Here is a 19,619-nt window from a genome sequence, read left to right on the forward strand (position 1 = left end):
ACAATGCAGGCAAACGGAGTTTATTTGTTATTTCTGCATTTATTGTAAAGGAGTTGATATAAATTATTTTTTCCATACAGTTTCTATTTGCATCTTCTTATCATATTTTCAGACAGGCTCAGGCTTATTCGGACCTTTTCTGTTCTAATTTACTTGTAAGCTTCTCAGTGTGTTTGTGTGTGAAAATATGCAACATTGAATATACAGTAATAAACATATAAATTAGTGGCTTATGATTGTGCTATGTCCTATATCTGTTTTCTTAGGTGACAAAACAATACATATGAAGAAATCTGTCTGCTATCAAAGTCGTGATGCATACAGGGACAATAGAGGTTTCTACTGATAGCAGGCAATAAGAGAACAAAAATCAGAAATACCTGTGATAGCCTTCACTGAGGTGGCAATTAACCTATAATTCTTCCTCTTCTCTTGTTTTTATTATTATTATTAATTAATTTCCAGTGATTCTTGTAAATTTATTAGATGCCTTTTAAAATTAGTTTTCTAAGTTGTTTCAAAATTGTTTATAAGGTTACCTAAGTAATATTCTAATGATACTGGAACCCTTTATGAATTATTGAGGAGACATCATTGTCTTTCTGGGACTCATACAACACAGAAACCACTTTATCTTAAAAAAAGCCAAACAAAAGGCTTCCCTATCCCCCACCGTAAGTGGAAAAAAGGGATAGAATAAAAAAAAGTTTGGTCAACAGCAACTAATGCAGAATTGACTCAGGTGATATGAGGACAGAAAAATCAACAGCTATTTTATGGAGAAGCTTCAAGGGACTAAACTCTGACCCCAGGTTTTTACCTATAGCAAAATTCTTACTAAATCTCTCTCAGCATCATATATTAGCACCATAATTCATGGGAATGTGATGCTGCTTGGACTTCAAGGACATAGGAAGACAGCACCATTTAGAATTTTTATCTGATCCCTTTGTTCTGGTGACTGTCACAGCAATCATGAAGATAGTTCCTGACTGCTGTAATTATTTAAAAAAATTAAAATATGGAAAAATATCAGTAGGTACAACATTTTTATTCAGGTGGTTACTGAGCATTGACAAAGAGTACTCCTCTGTGTTTCATTCTGAAAAAATGATAAAAATGTATACTTGTCACTAAAATGTTGCACTCTAGGAGTAGGAAGGCACAACTTTGGTGTCTTAAGAAGAGGACTGCGTGTGCTTAATTAAATAAATAAAACACAGGAAATATGGTAGAGTTTAGAAAATAAAGATGAGTGTTTCCGGACAAATTTGCTGAAGTATTACAGATTTCTTCTTTGCATTTTTAAAGTACATTCATCATCATGTAATAGGTCAGCATACCAGTATTCACTACTAAAGAGCAAATAATTTGAACTATAAACTCTGGAAAATTGGATTCACACTTGCAATAAAAATTTGAAAAGAAACAAAGGGGAAAAGAAGTGGTTTGGGTTCCAAAGTTGTTTGAGGATTTAATTTCACGAAAAGAAAAGGGCTTTCTAGTTTGAGGAGTGGAGGTTATGTATTCAGTTTGTGAAAACAATTAGGTTCCTTTCAGCCATTATACTTGGGTGGAAAAAGAGACCTTAGCTGGTCTTCCAACTTCATGAGCTGGCATTTTAAGAAAGTCTCTAATCTATCCCAAACTTCTGTTTTCTTAGAAAGCACCAATATCCACTGAAGGGTTAGAAAGTCTCAGGAAGATATTGGATGACAGGAAAAATTCTCATGCCTTGAAAACCATGTGTTTAACATGAAATAGTGAGCATGAAGATTTTACCTAATTCTTTTCTACAGCAGAATGCTTTTCCCCTCTTGTGCCTAAGTACTTCAAGTTCGTTTATTTACTAAACCAGACCTCATCCCTGAAAAGCAAATCACAGTAAAATAGTTGAACTACTTTTGAAAGCAAGTGCTGCTTGCATGAGCCTTCCTGGCTCATGAGCCGTCAGGAACTAATCTTGCTTCTCTCACAGTTCTTAAAAACTCCCACACTGATCTGATTTGTCTAAGACACAAGATACACCTCCTGAAGCAGTTCCTCTAAAGCTGAAGATTTACTCAAAGATAGCCACTGTGGTTTTGCACTAGTGAGTTTGAGACAAATTATCCAGAGAAATTAATGTATTCACAGAACTAGAAAAAAAAAATCACAGAAAGCATTTAAATGAACTGGATTATTTCTGTATTAATATTTTGATAGTCTTGACTGCCACAATATTTTTCAGCAGTAACTGAAAGCTAGAGCTGAGCTCAGGTTTTTTTTTGAGTTAAGCCTTACCTTTTTGTCTGCTCCACAGAATTTAAGAAGGCTCTCTGGAGTATTAAACATTCTTCTGTTAATAAATTCAAGAATGTAAATCAGAGAATGCCCTTTGCCTTGGAAAGTAGTATCCATGAAGAATAATTATACCTATCTGGTAGCACATCATCTGGGAATAGAAATGAATTTTAGATAATATTTTTTACCTACACGTAGCATGATTCTGACTTCTTTAATTGTTTAGGAGAAATCTCTGATTGTTCTTGTTCAGAAGGAAATAAAGAACTAGTAGTTACTTTCAAGAAGTAAGTATTACGTGTGTGTAAAAGGACTCGAGAGTAGTTTGTAAATGAACCAACAGTGAAGCAAAAGCAAATAGAGAAAGAAGGGAAAACTAATTAAATTTAGGAAGGTTGAATAATGACATTTTCCCAACTGAGTTATCCTTCTATGCCTTAAAGGTGACATTAGAATAATTGAAAATAATATATCTGCTGTACTGGAGAGAAAAAAAGTGTCAGAACAACTCATAAACCTGCCCTCTGATACTAACATAAGTTTTAAATCCTTTGATCTAAAATGAAGCCCACCAGAACAATAACAGACTGTTTAACACTATAGGTCAATTCTTGGAAAAGTTTGAAAAATTGAAGACTATTGCTGTGACAGAACTCAGGGAATGTGAATATGCACTTCAGACAACCAACTGCTGGCATATTCCAGTAACACAAGCCCCAATAAAAACGCATCAGTAGTCAAGGTCCCTGATACTGCAAAAGAGCTTAGAGCATAATATAAGTAGATCCCTGAAAAAAAATCTGTTTCTTGGGTCCTTGATGGGGAATTCAAACTTTGTGTGAAGATATATGATCCTTACCTTTTACAAACTTAAAGGTGTCTTAAAGCTCATCCCTTTCTAAACTGATTTGGCAATATTCAGAAACCAGAGGAAAGTAACCTGCTAACAGGGGCTGAGTGAGCTGCATCTTCCCTGAGTAGTTCCGGAGCCCTGTCTTTTGAGTTCGTCATCAGTCTGTAAAGTTTTAGAAATGGGTAGGCAACAATTTATCACATAAAAACCCCATAGCATCTAACCACTTTTAATGAGGATTGGTAGAAATAATCAAGCAGAATAGCAGTACCTGCTAAGAGTGGCTCCTAAAGCATACTGGTGTCTGTTGTAAATGACTGTGGTGAGCTGACCATCACTGGCTACCAGATGCCCATCCAACCACTCTCTTATTCCCCCTTCTCAGCAGGATGGGTGAGAAAATAAGATGAAAAAGCTCACAGGCTGAGATAAAGACAGGGGTTACTGTTAAAAGCAAAAGAGAGTTGACTTGAAGAAAATTCATTTAGTTTATTAAAACAGAGTAGCATGCTAAGAAAGAAAGACAAATAAAAACAACACTTTCCCGACAGCCCCCTTTCTTTTTTTCCATACTCAACTTCAGTCTCTCATTCCTGAATTCTCTACCACCTTTCTCTGAGCAGCACAGGGGATAGAGAAGGGTGGCTGTTGTCAGTCCATAACAGCTCCTCTCTGCCTCACCTTCCTCCACACTCTTTTCCCCTTCTCCAGGGTGGTTCCTTCCCATGGTCTTCAGTCTTTCAGGATAAACCTGCTCCAGCATGATCCTTTCCACAGGCTGCAGTGAGGATACCTGCTCTGGTGTGGTCTCCTCCAGAAGAGCTGTAGGGAAATCTCTGCTTGGGTATCTGCAGAACCTCCTCCCCTCCTTCGTTTCTGACTTTGGTGTCTGCAGGGCTGTTTCTCCCATTTCCCCCCTCCCTCCTTGCTGTGTCTGCCATGGAGCAGCCTCAGGATGCCAGCACAGGGCACCTGAACCCTCTACGTTGCTTCAACCAGAGTTCCATGACAGCTAAGGATAGGGACAAAAGAAAATAGTGCCTGCACTGAAAAACAGGAGAGGCCAGTCACTTTCTAACAAAACCCATGGGAAGAAACCATGTGGATGCATGCCTTGATATCAATGCTGTAACATCATAACATGTCTATGCATGAGTCAATGTCACTACAGTTTCCAATGAAATGGGAACTCTGTCTGAATGTGTATGTCAGAAGTACCTGAGAGAGCAGGATATTCACCCTATTTACAGTAAGGAAACATCAGGAAAATGCCTCATATAGGTAAAGCGTACTTACAAGACTTCAGTGCATGCCATCACATTTGAAAGGCTGACAGAAAATTTACTTAGTGGGCAGTTTCCAATTTAGTACACTTTTAAGTAGCAGAAATCTTCTCAATTTTATGAATATTAATTCTGGATTTTTCAGCCATGGATACTAAAGATGATACTAAACCATCTGGCAGACATCGTCTGTAATTTGCTGTGCTTAAAAATAAAGAACTGGACTGCAAGCCAACTTTTTGTGCTATCCAGTGTGTCTTCAATATGTGTCTGAGCTATCCAGTGTTGTCAATGTGTCTTGCACAGCAGAACAGAACAGTTTCCAATGACCTATGTACAGTGTATTTAGTCATGTCACTAGCTGTGTGTGCAGTGGTTGTCAGTTCAGTAAAGAGGCTAAGAGTAGCAACAAAGAAAGGGAATGAAGGAGGATTTTCTTTGAGGCAGAATATTCATGTTGCCTAATAAACCTGCTTGAATCATTGGATGCCTTAGGATGGATGCAAAGCAATCGTGGATGCTAATTCAATAAACAAAGTGCAACCCAAATCACAGTCTGAGGCTTAACGCACCTGGAAATTGTGCTGTAAGCCTGTGTGAGACCCCACCCAACATATTCAGTTATTGTACCACAGCACTTAGAGAGTAAGGGAAGTTGGCTTCTTACTAGCTTAATTTTACCTGCGAAAAGTCTGACTGTAATGGCTGACATGCAATGACATTTCAGATGCCTATATTTCTGGCATTAAGGCAGTCATGCCTTCCCACAGAACAGTTTACAAACTACACTATTGAATCAAAGAACAACAAAACAGAACACCGCAGTTTTTCCTTTGTCAAAGTTATTAAAATTTTTTGAGTGATTTCAACATTGCTTCTAATTTAGAAATTGTTTTTCTCCTCTCAGAAAATGGCTTAGAGCAATAATACTAATGACATACTGATACACAGCAACTATATTCACTCAAAGAGAAATGTCATTGTTTTAGTAACAAATATCTTGAAAGCTTCTTCGTATCTCTATTTTTCACTTCACGAGTTCATAAATAAGAAGCCTGGTTAAGTTTTGCCTATTTAATCTTAGTCCCTCCCTATATTGTTTTCTTTAGTTTAAGAAGAATTTACTAAGCTGTGCTTTATCTAGTGTTTGTTCAATGTCAAAGACTCTTGGAGAGCAGACGCCTACTATGGAACCAGGTGCTCTTTATACCTGACCTAGAGTTTCTTTGTTTTAAGGATCAGTGTAACAGGAATGTGGAATATACCTCTAATTCTGTCTTTAGCTAGTACATCCGTCTTTTTTCTTTCAGCAGATAAGCTGTCTGAAAATACCTAAAAATTTATGCTTCTATCTTCAGAACCTGACATAACACTTTGCTTTTTACTTCAGACCACACAGTCTTAGAAACCGTATCTGAAAGTGAATTGGTTTGGTATTTTAGTCCGTATGTCAAACACACAGTACACAATGAGCCAAGTTAAAAATGTATTAAAAAGTGAAAGAGTTGCGAAGACAGTTTAGATAGCACTGCTGCCACAATGCATCTAGTTTAAATTCTAAATGCAATCTTTCAAAGTTACTGTCTCAAACCCCCATTCCTCCTGGAATGGGTAGAAACAGAAACTGGTAGAAACAGAGCATCTGCCAAAAAATTATGTATTCAATTTATGCAATTTCCTGGCCACAAAGTTCAGCCTTAAACCAAAGATTTCCTCCCTCATCCAAAGACAAACTATTTGCAGCTTCACTTTAAATTCCATTCATCATCCAGAAGAAGGAACAGTGTTTCACTCCCTGAAAAACAGTCCTGAACACCCACAGAGCACATGGCTATTACTGGCTTCAGAAAGAGACATAAGAAGTAGTAAGAGATGAAAATCCTCATTTCACCCTGCTAAATCCACCATTACACTACGGTGATGAGACAGGAAAAGAGCCAAATACCTGCCACTTTCATCCTGCTGAAGTTCTGAAACCAGGATTAGAGTTATATAATGCTGTAAAATTCAGCTTGCAAAGGGAGGAATTTCTCAGTTCCCTTCCTTATTAAAACTGGTGCTGATGCAGCTAAATAGTGTTGCCCCAACATGAACAAGCAACACAGAAGAGCCAAGCCCCCAAAACAGTAGGTTTCACACAAGCACAGTGTTACAAAATCACACTCCAGGTGATCTACATGCACCTGAAAATTTCTGCTTAGAGTAAAACTGCAGGGCACATGTCCTAGAGTGGAGAAAATTTGATCAGATATTTATTATGTTCTGGGTATACTGTTCAGTACTAAAACTTTGTTTATATTTCTGTGTAAGGCTCTGAAGCACAGACTGAAAGTGGATTAAAACCTGTCTGCATGCAGGATGAGCACAGCGGGATTGCTCAGGTATTCATAATAGAAAAGCTTACCTTAAATGAGATGTTGGCACTTCCACATTCCTCCTCCACATGCACAGGGAATGTCCCATGAATTTTGTCCCTGCATCAGCTTTCTGTCTAATTGTCCAGACTTCTTCTTTATGTTAAATAAGGAGAAAATAGAATAAACTTAATGAACATCAGAGTTACCCTTTCTATCACCTTCTTAAGAGTTAATATGTTGAATCTGCCACAGTAACTGTCAAATTAAAACTTGAATTCAGGGAGACAACACTGTCCTTATTTTTGAGCCAAGGTTGTTGAAGCTGTTGAAACTTCCACTGAGCAGCCATCCTCTTCAGCCAGGGAGCAGAAAAAGTGCATTTAGGATAAGACCACAGTGAAAGCAAAGAACTGAGAGAAAGGCTTGCAAATAGAGTCAAGTAGGTCTGAGCCCTTCCGCATTGTGGCGGTACTAATGCCTCTCAGGAAGAGAAAGGACTGGAAAAGTTTAGAGGAAGTGGGGTGGAAGCAGCTCAGTTGATAAACATCTTTTGCTTGAAGAACAGGAGTATGGGTTGCTTGGAAGAGCATGGTCTCCTTGACAGGCTGGCTGTGTAAGGCAGAGTGCGATACATACAGTACAAGCTGGGAAAATATTGATTGAATCAGCAGCTTTGCCTGGTGGAGTTCAATCATATTAGACAGAGGTGAACAGAAGGCATCCTTCAACCTATTCTTTCATCTAATGGGAGACAGGTATTTTGGTACTAGGAATACAAGTGAATTAGAATTGTAAATTTTACTAAAGAGCAAATAAGGAGTGGTTAGTGGAATGAAACATTAAGACAATTAGCTAGAATGCACAAAATCAAACAAGTAACATGTGAATAACTACTTTTGGAAAGATGTAAGGAAGATTGGAAAGAGACTAAATGTTTTAAGAAACAGCTAGTGTTATATATTTTGGATTTTTCTTTTAAATGCTGGATGTTTTATACTAAAATATGTAGTATTTTAGTACTGACGAGCCAATATTCTGACTGCTGCCCTCTCTACAAAAATTACATTATTTTGAGAAATCTGCTAAAAATAAAGCTTTATTCAGTGGGCTTCCATTCACTGAGCTTTAAGAGAAGCATACCAGAAAATTCAAAGCAATAGTTCTCTGTTTTGATATATGGTGTATGGTGCAGAAACTGATGGCACACACAGCAGGAGTCCAAGATACTACGTAAAAATAAATGATTGAGGTACTGCAGAAAAAATATTTGTCCGGATACTAGCTTATTCTGATATAGCATTATTTTAATACCTGTGTAAGTGTTACTGAAGTACCTTTTCCACTTATCTTACCTCTGTGCGGCAACACTACATGTCTTTAAACTCATTCATCCAACAAAGCCAAGACAGGTGGCTGAATGCTACACTGCATTTAACCATCCTGACAAGACTAGGGTCAGGCATCCAACAAGCCCAGCCTAGGGAGTCTTATTATAGCAAATTTATGAGAGCAGATGTTGCTTCAAGCCTTGCAAGACTGCGTGTAGTGTTTGGCACACTGGAGTCAAGCAGCTACAGTGGTACATACATTTTCTCACAGCTGCATAAAGTAGTAATTATATGGGACTAACTACTTGCTAAAAATGTACTGAAGCTAGACCAGCATGATTAAGGGATCTGAAACCTTGGACAAATCCTTGACTTCAATATACTAGATGAACAGTAGAGTCTTGGAAGAACTCTTTCAGGTCCCTTTATGGTAGTTTAGGGAATGGGTGTTTCTAAAGTCTTTCTGAAAACAGTTGAGGCTGTGTTTTCATTAAGAAAATCAGATTTATTGTATTAACCCTATATATATCAAATCAAGAACCAGTAAATGAAGAAGAACAAGAATAAAGAAGAATTCTACAGTTATAATTTACATCAAGGCATTTATTTACAGAAAAATGTTGCATGTAAAATTATTCCTAATTTCTCAAAATTGTACAGAATTATGATTAGAATCTTTAAAAGACTAAAAGAATAATTTCAATGGGTATAGAAAGCAAAATTTCACACATGAGTTTCAATTAAGGTCACACTCATATCTAGGAAAATATTGCTAGAATAGAGAACAGTTTTCTTTTTCATAAAAAGAGAAACTATTGATCATCTGCTGCACTAAAATATGAGTCTTAATTGGTTTATGAACAATTAGTTTTATGACACAGTTGACTCTCAGATGAGGAGAAAGGAAAGTATATTTATCTCAGGAGGATACTCCTGGTCATGTAGTCCTCAGATAATACTAATACTCCAATATTTGCATTTTGTAATTTAAACATCGTACTGAAGATGGTCTCAATTTACCAGTGTATGTGATGACTGAAAAAAGCCTCCAGTCTGAAAAGTTTTTGGAAATCAGGACATTTTTAGCATTTAGGTCAGTGCATAGGATCAATGAAATAGATTTAAGTTATGCAGTCACCAAAAGTAAAGCACAAATAAAAGACTTCAGACGTAATTCTCCAGGGAAGATCTTGTCACTGAAACCTGAGGGGATCATTAGCCCTACTTTCTAACTCACTCTTTTCTATAGAATAGTCTATACTATGCGTTGCATTATGTTTTCTATTGCTAGCTGCAGCTGTTCCAAATAGCATAGTTACTCTTTTTGCCTCTCTGGTTTAGAAGAAGCAGGCTACTGCCCTTTTCAATACTTGCTTGTATGTCATAACGTTTTCACTGTTCTCAAGTAGTTCTACAGGCTTGGCCAAGACCACAAGCTGAATTATTTGAAAATGGGATCTTTAGTGAACTTTCAGAGATGTCTACCTTTAGTAGGGATATACATGCATATTATTTAAAAAAATATTAGCAGTCATTTGTTTAAATGATCTTGCATCAAGAGTCATATTGCTCTGTATCGAGTACAGGAAGAATAAAAGGCTCTTCAGGATCACTTTTCTTTCAGGAAAATAGTCTGTACCAAGTGAATGGAATTCAGATTATTTAGTTTCTGTTTCATATGGCATACAAGCAAAACAAGATTTTAGACATGTAATAAAAAATGTTTTGTTAACAAACACTCAAAAGTAATACAAATGCAATTTAAAGCTTACAGCAACAAGTTCCCCCGTCATCAATAAAGTCTATTTTTAAAAAAAATTATTTATTAGACTATTCTGGCAACCAAGAGGGCCAAGTGTGTCCTAGGGTGCATGAAGCATGACATTGCTGGCCACTCAAGGGAGGTGATTGTCCCACTCTACTTTGCACTGGTGCGATCCCATTACTTCGAGTACTGTGTGCGGTTTTGGGCAACAGAGTATAAGAAGGTTATAAAGCTACTGAAGAGGATTCAGAGAAGGGCCACAAAGCCCCTCTCAATCAAAGAGATTGAGGGAAAACCTCATCAGAGTTTACTGCTTCCTCACAAAGGGAGGAGGAGCAGGCACTGATCTCTTCTCTCTGGTGACCAATGATAGGGACTAAGAAAATGGCAGGAAGATGTGCTGGGGAGGGTCAGGTTGGATATCAGGAAGAGGTTCTTCACCCAGATGATGGTGAAGCAGTGGAATAGGCTCCCCAGAGAAGCAGTAGTGGCTCCAAGCCTGACAATATTCAAGAAGTATTTGGACAATGCCCTCAGACACATAGCATGAATGTTGAGGTTGCCCTGTGCGGGAACAGGAGTGGTACTCGATGATCCTTGTGGGTCCCTTCCAACTCAGGACATTCTGCGATTCTTAACTTTCCTCATGCTCTAGTATGTTTTCAATATTATCTTGAAGCAAAATTTTAAAATCTTAATTAAAATAAAGTTACATTTTCTATGAGTTAATCTACCTAGCTTTTCATAAAAACATATAACAATATAGCTGCCTGGAGGAGAGGGACCTGGGGGTGTTGGTTGACAGCTGACTGAACATGAGCCAGCAGTGTGCCCAGGTGGCCAAGAAGGCCAATGGCATCTTGGCTTGTATCAGAAACGGCGTGACCAGCAGGTCCAGGGAGGTTATTCTCCCTCTGTACTCAGCACTGGTGAGACCGCTCCTCGAATACTGTGTTCAGTTCTGGGCCCCTCACCACAAGAAAGATATTGAGGCTCTGGAGAGAGTCCAGAGAAGAGCAACAAAGCTGGTGAAGGGGCTGGAGAACAGGCCTTATGAGGAGAGGCTGAGAGAGCTGGGGTTGTTTAGCCTGGAGAAGAGGAGGCTGAGGGGAGACCTCATTGCTCTCTACAACTACCTGAAAGGAGGTTGTGGAGAGGAGGGTGCTGGCCTCTTCTCCCAAGTGACAGGGGACAGGACAAGAGGGAATGGCCTCAAGCTCCGCCAGGGGAGATTTAGGCTGGACATTAGGAAAAAATTCTTCACAGAAAGGGTCATTGGGCACTGGAACAGGCTGCCCAGGGAGGTGGTTGATTCACCTTCCCTGGAAGTGTTTAAGGCACGGGTGGATGAGGTGCTGAGGGGCATGGTTTAGTGTTTGATAGGAATGGTTGGACTCGATGATCCGGTGGGTCTCTTCCAACCTGGTTATTCTATGATTCTATGATTCTAGGAAGAGTTATATGTTATTGCTTCATCAAACGCAATTGCATCCTACTTTACCTTTGTTTTTATTTTCATCAGGGCTGATCACTGATCAGATCCACTAATGTTAATGGGTTCAGTAGCCAAGATATAAGTATTTCCTTGCTAGTTGTTTCCCATTTCAATTCAATACAGTTTCAGACAACAGCTCATCATTATTATGAAAACGATTATGAAAATGTCTTTATTTTGAACCATGAATTTTTGTCACTTTTGCTCTTCCCCTACTCTCCCCCATCTACCGGGGAATGGAGGTGGGTGGTGGCATGAGTGAATAGCTGATAGGTATTTGGTTGCTGGCACAATATAGAACAAAGACACATGTGTGCACACAGAAAGCTTTTTACTAGAGTTGGTGAAAAAGATTAAGCTTTTTACAAGATCTTTGACTAAGTTAATTATCTTAAATATGTCTATATCCTGACAGCTACTAAAAAAACCTCATAAGCTCGTATGCAGACCTTTAAGAAGAGTAGTTGGGCTGAAGCTAGTCGAAGAATCCTGTTAGCAGCTGCTGGCAGAGCTGAAAGAGTAAAAGGGCTCAAAGCTCCCAGCGGACAGTCCAAGGCAGTGGCAGGTCAGCCTCTCCACTCATTCTGCCCTTCTACATGCAAAGTCCAAAAGGTGGAGAGAGAAGCATGGCTGGTTTTGCGGGGAAAGCACTTGGCTAGATGGAGACTGTCAGAGACAGAAACCAAATCCCTTGTTTGACCAGAGGTATAGATTCATACTAACCTACAATTTCCTGTCATTTATCTGTAGCATGTAACTGCTTCAACTGTTCTGTTTTATTGCCTACTGAAAAGTGAGTGGGTAATTTCACACTTGTTCTTGGATATTAGGTTTATTATACCATGCTTTATCTTGAAGTATACTTTGAGAACTGTTATAAATTTCAGATGATCAGGAATTTGTAACAGAGCTAGTACCAGGCCTTTATTATATAGGCGATGGGAGTTATTGTCTCAGAATAGTAGAGGCTTTTTCACAGAACAATTGGCATTGATTATCTTCCATCCATGTGCACTGTAATTTATCATTACAGGTGCCCTGAAAAGATGGTTTTATGGAGTGACTGTGTCCAGTCCTATAACTTTCTTTGTCGTAAAATCAAACTGAGTATAACCTACGATCAAATCAGACCAGCCACAAAAGGTAATCACAAGTTGAGATGTCTAGTATAGCAGTCATGGAAAGCGAAAAACTATTAGCACACAAAAGGAGACAGGAAAGCTTCTAATTTAAAGGGATAAAAACCCACCCCCAAACCCTTAGAATTAAAGATGATTTAAGAAAAGAAAACAGAGCTCTGAAGTGCAGGTTGCTGTTAACGGATCAGAAAAGGACAGTGGGTGGAACAGTGTTAAATTTCTCTTTCTTGTGTCTACAGTAAGTTCTCAAGTCAGTTTAGACAAGCCTTAGCTATGCCATTTCACTGGAGTGTGACATAGCTGATGACAACAAAGCCCAACAGGTGATTAAAGAGATGAGGAGGGGAAGCAACATCACACTTTCCAAGGGAAGAAAAGATCAAGACAGAAGTAACTTATTCTACCTCTTAGCATCGCATTCCTACAGATAAAAAGCAATACTTGAGCTATTATTATCATCATTCATATGTGATGAGAAGCATTAGAAATAATGAACTACCTATCTGAACACATAAAAATGAGGTAAAGTGTGGCATAATGTATGATTATCAGACCTTTCAGCTAGCCCTGAAACAGGGATAATACGTGTTCTGCAAACCATCCATCAAACCTATCTTATATTATTCCATCTGACAGATTAAATCACTGATCTTCAGTGCATGTAAAATTGCAGGTATCCAGCAACTGAAGAAGACCCAGGTTAGTTTGCACAAAGAGCCTGAGCACAGCGGTAATGAAAATTAGTGCCTCCTTTTATTCTGCCAAAATGCTGGAATTTGCATGGCTTGAAATGTAAAAATGAGAGAAAGACTTTTTGCAGATAGCTAAGCAAAAAAGGTGGGGCTAAGATCAGCAAAAGCAGGTTGAAAATTGCAAGCTTTAGGGTAACACAAGCTGCTGAGGGAACACAAGGCAATTAAATCATATATTAATTTTATAGCACAGAACAGCGTAATTGAAAAGCAATTAAAGGCATATGAAGTACTGATCAGCTGACCTAATTTTTCATCAACAATCTGAAACATTTCAGCTATGATTATGTGGTAATGGCTTAAGCAAGTCATAGTGTAAGACGTATGTATGTATATTTTAAACAAGGTAAGACAGTGGCATAAGATCTAAAAGAAACTCACAAAGAACCAGAAAATGTAAGCATTGCAGTGGATGGCATACCTGGAGAGAATTATGCAGTAATTTTGAAAAGTTAAAGTTTCAAGCGTAACAGTTTGTAGGGAATTTATAGCTATTCATCATTTATAGGACAACCAGAATGGTATCTAAGCAGTAATTAGAGACAGACTAGGCTCAAATGATACAGAGTCAGTAGATCTTGTATAGTGGTGAATTCTTGGTCAATAAACTAGAAATTTCAGTGCAACACAAGAAGTGTCCTCAAAATATGTAATTGGCTTAGCAGCATTATGTACTGTGCATAGTGCTGTGCATAGATTCAACTTTCATTGCACGTCAGCTGCACAGACCCTCTATTACAGAGAGGAAATAGCTAGCAGGCAATTTCATTTGTTACATGACTTGGTAAAAACTCGAAACTCAGGCCAGATGATACTAACTTATATTCCAGTTCTATTCTAAAAATGATATTATTTTTATGTATACATGTACTTATTTGTGGGAAAAACATGGAACACAATGTAAGTGGAAGTGACACAACTATGGTTCATCTTGACCATGAGGACTGCAACCTAAATAGCTTTCTGTATGTGACCCCAAAATGGATGAGTTCCGAGGTCTGATAATAAATGACTCCCAGTATAGCGATTTGCTCAGTGCCAGAGTTCTTATTCCTTATGAGTAACAGCTGTGCACTATAAGCTCTCAAAACTTTACTGACAGTTATTTTAATGGAAGGAAATTTTACTTTCAATCAGCTCAGGAATATTCTACTCTTAAACTGAGTGTTAATTCCTAATGCAATACTGCTGTGCATCCATAGTGTTATCATAAAAAGTGGCTCCTTAATTTGAAAGTCCCTCTCTTTTTCCATTAAAGGTATCATAAATTGGTGCAGATATCTTTTGTTCAATTACAAATGATATTAGGGTTTTTTTTTTATACTCCTTGTGCTCTAAAAGGCCCATTCTGTGCTACAGTGAAGTGCTACAATGAATTCATGGAAATAACCTACTAATACCTTCTAAGCTTTGCTTGATTTATCTCCTGCTTATGCATTACCCTCTTGATTCTGGAGTGTTCAATTCACATTGTTTTCAGGAAATTACTTTTCTTGTATTGCTTTATAATTTTGCAAATTAGTCTCTAGCTATTAAATTTCTGAAAGTCAATACTTAATAGGTGTCTTCATCTCCTATATAGTATATCAGCAGGTTTTCTTTCTTTCATTATTTTCTTTCTTTCAGAGAGGGAAGGGGAGAGAGAAAGGGAGAGATAAACCTGCTATTCATAGGGTCTGATATAATTCTATTTTGATAATTTTTATGTAACTAATTGTAAGGAAGTATTAGTTAAACTTTATTAGCAAGTTTGTAGGTTGATTTCCACTGCATCACCAACAATATGTTTTCAAGAACAAGTCAGATGATCTACAAGTAATTAAGGCAAATGATATCCCAAGCAGAGATTTAGAGTGCTCAGTCGCTATGTTAAGAGTATTACTGGCCTTAAGACATTGAAAGCCCATCCATGCTAGAGCTCATCCATGCTACTTTTCCTGCCATAGCAAGGTCTTTTATTATGATTTACAAGAAAGTTGGTAAATTTGTATTTATACACAACTGCTTTCAAACCTCAATGACACTATAGTACTATAAGACACCAATTTTAAAAACATTTTTAAGCAGCAGGAAGTTTAGGATCAGCTCTGTGTTCAATTTTGAAATGATTTGTTTTCATACAACAGCTTTGGTGATTTAAAGAATTTCCTCACACAGATAATTTCTGGATTACTGTCTTTCACATCAATTGTACCAACATCTATGATTCACATAACAGGTGTTTTCTTTGAGATTGGGAAGGAGTACCTTCAAAATTATACAGGAAACAGCTAGGCTGGACATATTTTTAGCTTAACAGTATATACACTGAATGCCTTTGCAGTCTGAAATAATTCCCTGGGAGGTCTCCTTCAGTGTCACGCTGCAGAATATGTTTCTTTTTCAAAAGGTCTTGAGTTCGTTATTAAGTGTTCCAGATGTGGCTTACTTCTCTAAGGCTGAGGTGCACAGAAAAGATGTTGTACGGACCTTTCCAGACTGTATCGTGCATCACTGCCTGTAGCTGAGCAGAACCACAGAGACAGAATGCTGCCCCATGCCTGTTTATAAGCACCAAGATTCATTTGTCTAGAAAGATATCATAAAATTACCCTACAATTTACTGCCATTGTAAACTAAGTCACAAGAACCTAAGATATATTTTTGAATTGCATTTCTGGGCAACATACCTCCATGTTAAAACTTCCTGGTTCATAGTTCTGATTTTAGGGCCAAATTTACAAGAAAGTGGCTTCTATCTTTAAAGCACCATTTTCTTGAGCAACATCCGGCTTACGGTATTTGTAGAAAAATGTGGGTGAAACTTTCTCTGATTGACTGTCATAGGAAAAAACCCCAGGTCTTCAATTAGCAGCTTGTTTGCTGACAACTCTTTATCTTGCTGATAGCACTTAGCTTAATGACAAGTTAATCTTCCAGAGACTGAGATCTGACATACCTCTTTTTCAGGAAATCAGTAAACAAATAAAATACTAATCAGTTCACATGGAGCTACATAATTCCTCACTACTGTTTGTCACAGATATGACCAGGAATTTTTTTTATCGGTTAAACCAATATTTTGTGTAAATTTCAACAGGACTCAACAACAAGGGAAAGCAAATAAACCAGGATAAAAACAATCAACAAACACACACTCAACAAACTCTCAGTGAAAGAAGGAAGAATGGCTGCATTTTTTTCTGACCTTTTTGAGTGATCAGTGTACATCCTGAAGTGCGAAGACTGATAGCACCATGAAGGTTTTAACCCAGCCAGTTTAGCTGCAAGCATTACTCATGCCATGCCTTATAATTCAGACTTGTATTAACATATAGCTTTATTTACTACTCCCTGACATTCTATTTCTTCTAGCACAACGCAGAAGTGTCGGGCAAGTTGAATTACAGGAGCTATAACACCACAATGTTATTTTCTCAATTGTATATCCATTAATGTTATAATCCCCGTCTTTTGCGAAAGAAATCTGCAGTGCTGGAGGCCTGGTCTGTGTCCAAGATAAAGCCATTTATTTAGTTCGGCCCCCCACTCAATCTTTGAAGATGTATGTGGGGGTGGAATTTTCAGCCATCTGAAATAAAAGCGGTTCTGTCTTTTTGACGCTTGAGGGAATGTGAGAACAATCTAATTCCAGAAAAGTTATTTTTTTTTTGTATAGAATAAAAAATTGTAGCAAAGTACTGTGAGCTAACTGTCTAAAGATGGCTTGGGAGCTATTCTAATGAAAAAACATAAACCTTTGCAGGAACAATGTAATTAGTCCTCTTGTCAAAGGCATGACCTATAATATTCACAGTGTAAGAGGCTATTGCCACATGCAAGAAGCATTAATCCTGAGTTGATCCAATCCCTGTAATAAAATTACCAACACAGAGGATGAGCTTCATCATCATTCATGAGCTAAAAGATGAGTGGAAATGTATGTGGTTCAGCATACAAACATTCCTTTCCAAAGAGCTTGCTAACTATACTGTGTATACCAAACACATGATCCCGTAACCTGATATTTCACACAGTCAGTGTGGCAAGGGTGGCAAAAAAAAATAAAAAATCATCATCTTACTCTGAACCGTTACACTGTTTTCAAAATGAAGATGTTAAAACCTCTAGTGAGTACTTATAATTAGAAGGAAACTTTTCACTGAGAAATGAGATACAGTAAAATTGAATCAGTACATTTACAATTCTAAAAACACCATGCAGGGTAAAGGTCTTAGGAGAACATTTTTTCCATAAACACACCAACTTCTGCATGACTGAAGGAAAAATATTTTAAAGGTTCCCTGAATCACCACCATGCTAAAATCACCAACAACATCTGAACCATATCTTTTTTGGTTCTTCCCATACAATCAAATGGCACTTAGGGTATACACAAGTTTCTGTAACTGTGTTGCACCTTAGGCTGCCCTTTATTGATCTCATTTTTTGAGTCTTGTCTGTACTTATTTTGACTCTTTCCTGTGTGGTATTTAACAGAACAGATTTTTTTGTTTACCACGTCCCCTCTTCCATGTGCCTCTGGTTGTCAAATGACAAAGAGCAAACTTGTGTTTCAGTGACACCATGGCCTGTGCATACAAATGCAGATCCCCAGGGGAAAATCTTTGATTCCTTCCTTACTTAAAAACTGCCTTAGAACCTCACAAAATGCTTCTTGTATTGTTGGAAAGGAAAACACAAAATCATTTACTATACATGCTCCAACAGTATTTTAAGAGCAAGTTTTTGTGGCAAAGGCTCTTTTAGAAATATTTAGAGTAATCTCTTGCTCAAGAAGCTTGCTATGCAATGTATCTAAAGCAAACAAGATTCAGTACTTAGTGTCCCCTCACATCATCCTCAGCTATATAATAAACATCTTTTTGATGTTTGTCTTGCATTAGTCTCTTGATATTTAGTCCAGGGAGCTTTAATGAAGAAACTGTTAGCTACCCCAGTGGTACAGCAGATAGTGACCAGACAGCCCAGGCAGCTGTGTAAAAACACAGTTCAAGTGGTGGCAGAGACAGATGAGGATGCTGTGTGACACTTGTGTGATTCTCTCACACACCCACCAGAGGTATGCATTAGCCATCAGTACAGAGGTAGCAGGGTTTAAAATGAAAGGATAAATATTTTACTTTGGATTAGGTCCAGTGAATCACTTTTGATAGTATTTGCGCAGCCTTTAATGTTTCTGAAAGCAGGTCTGAAATTGCTTGGTTACCAAATAAACACTGCAAACACTGAGCTAACAGAAGGAGAGAAATGAAGAATTGCAACACTGTCTCAGGAGCATGGGGACATTCCCTGTGGTTCCAAAAGGCAAGAGTATTTTTGTCATCTACTTGTCTTTGGGGGTGGAAGCCTCTGCCCTGGCGTACAGCAGCTTTTAGAACCTGCTTTGTGCATGTCGCCTTTTATTTCTATAGTTGCCTAGGCACAGAAATGACAGAACAGATTCCTTAAGCATAATTAGTTCTGTTGCACTCTTGCCACGATTCACTTGTTCCTTTAGAGAAAAGAAGAGGCCACCTGCGCTTTTTCTGCTTTGGTTAGTCCATTTAAAAATTGTCTGTGTTTGATTTTATAGTGTAACTCATGAACAAACATAAAGTTAGGCATTTTATAGCTCCCTGCTAACACTAAATGGGTTTTCCAATCTCCCTAAGAAGAAAAGTGACTTTTTCTGTGGGCAAGATTCTATTTTGCAAGATGTAAAGCCAAAAAGTGACCAGGTGCATTGGGTATTTTCATTCTTATTCTAGCACTGTTTTGTAGGTGTTTGTTAGAAAGCATGAAATACATTTTTGTACCTGGGGCTCTGCTGACTCCAGAACAAACAGCTGTTTGTGTTCCTAATGAAAGAGCCCTCCAGGAAAAAAGTGCATGAAATTTAGGCACTTAATTATATATGCCTATCATTAAATGATAAAGGCTTGGTGAATACCTGTTCAAAAGGTTAGCAACTGACATTTTAAGTTAATGCTCAGATTCATTATGCCCCCCCAATGTAGCAGCACAAAGAAACAACTGCAGAAATAAGTTGTAAATGCCCTTTCAAAATGACTTCTAACCACCCTTACAAGCCTGTGGAGAAAAAAAGTCACTTCACTATGGACACCTGCTCTTTCTGAGATGATGCATCCTACACATGTTGAGGTGACATCATATAAGCTCCCACCACCTCCATGCAGAGCAACTGTACAGACTGCACAGGTATCGTTTCTACCATTTCTTGACAATTCAGGATAGCATTAGTGGGCATTATGGAATACCTGAACTCTGCATTTTCTGTTTTTAAGAAACTCAAGAAATGAGAATAGGAAATGACCATTTATGTTTTTGCTTCTCAAAGATCTTAAGGTTGGGTGTTACCTGG

This window comes from Phaenicophaeus curvirostris, chromosome 1, assembly GCF_032191515.1.
Source record: "Phaenicophaeus curvirostris isolate KB17595 chromosome 1, BPBGC_Pcur_1.0, whole genome shotgun sequence".
Lineage (NCBI taxonomy): Eukaryota > Metazoa > Chordata > Aves > Cuculiformes > Cuculidae > Phaenicophaeus > Phaenicophaeus curvirostris.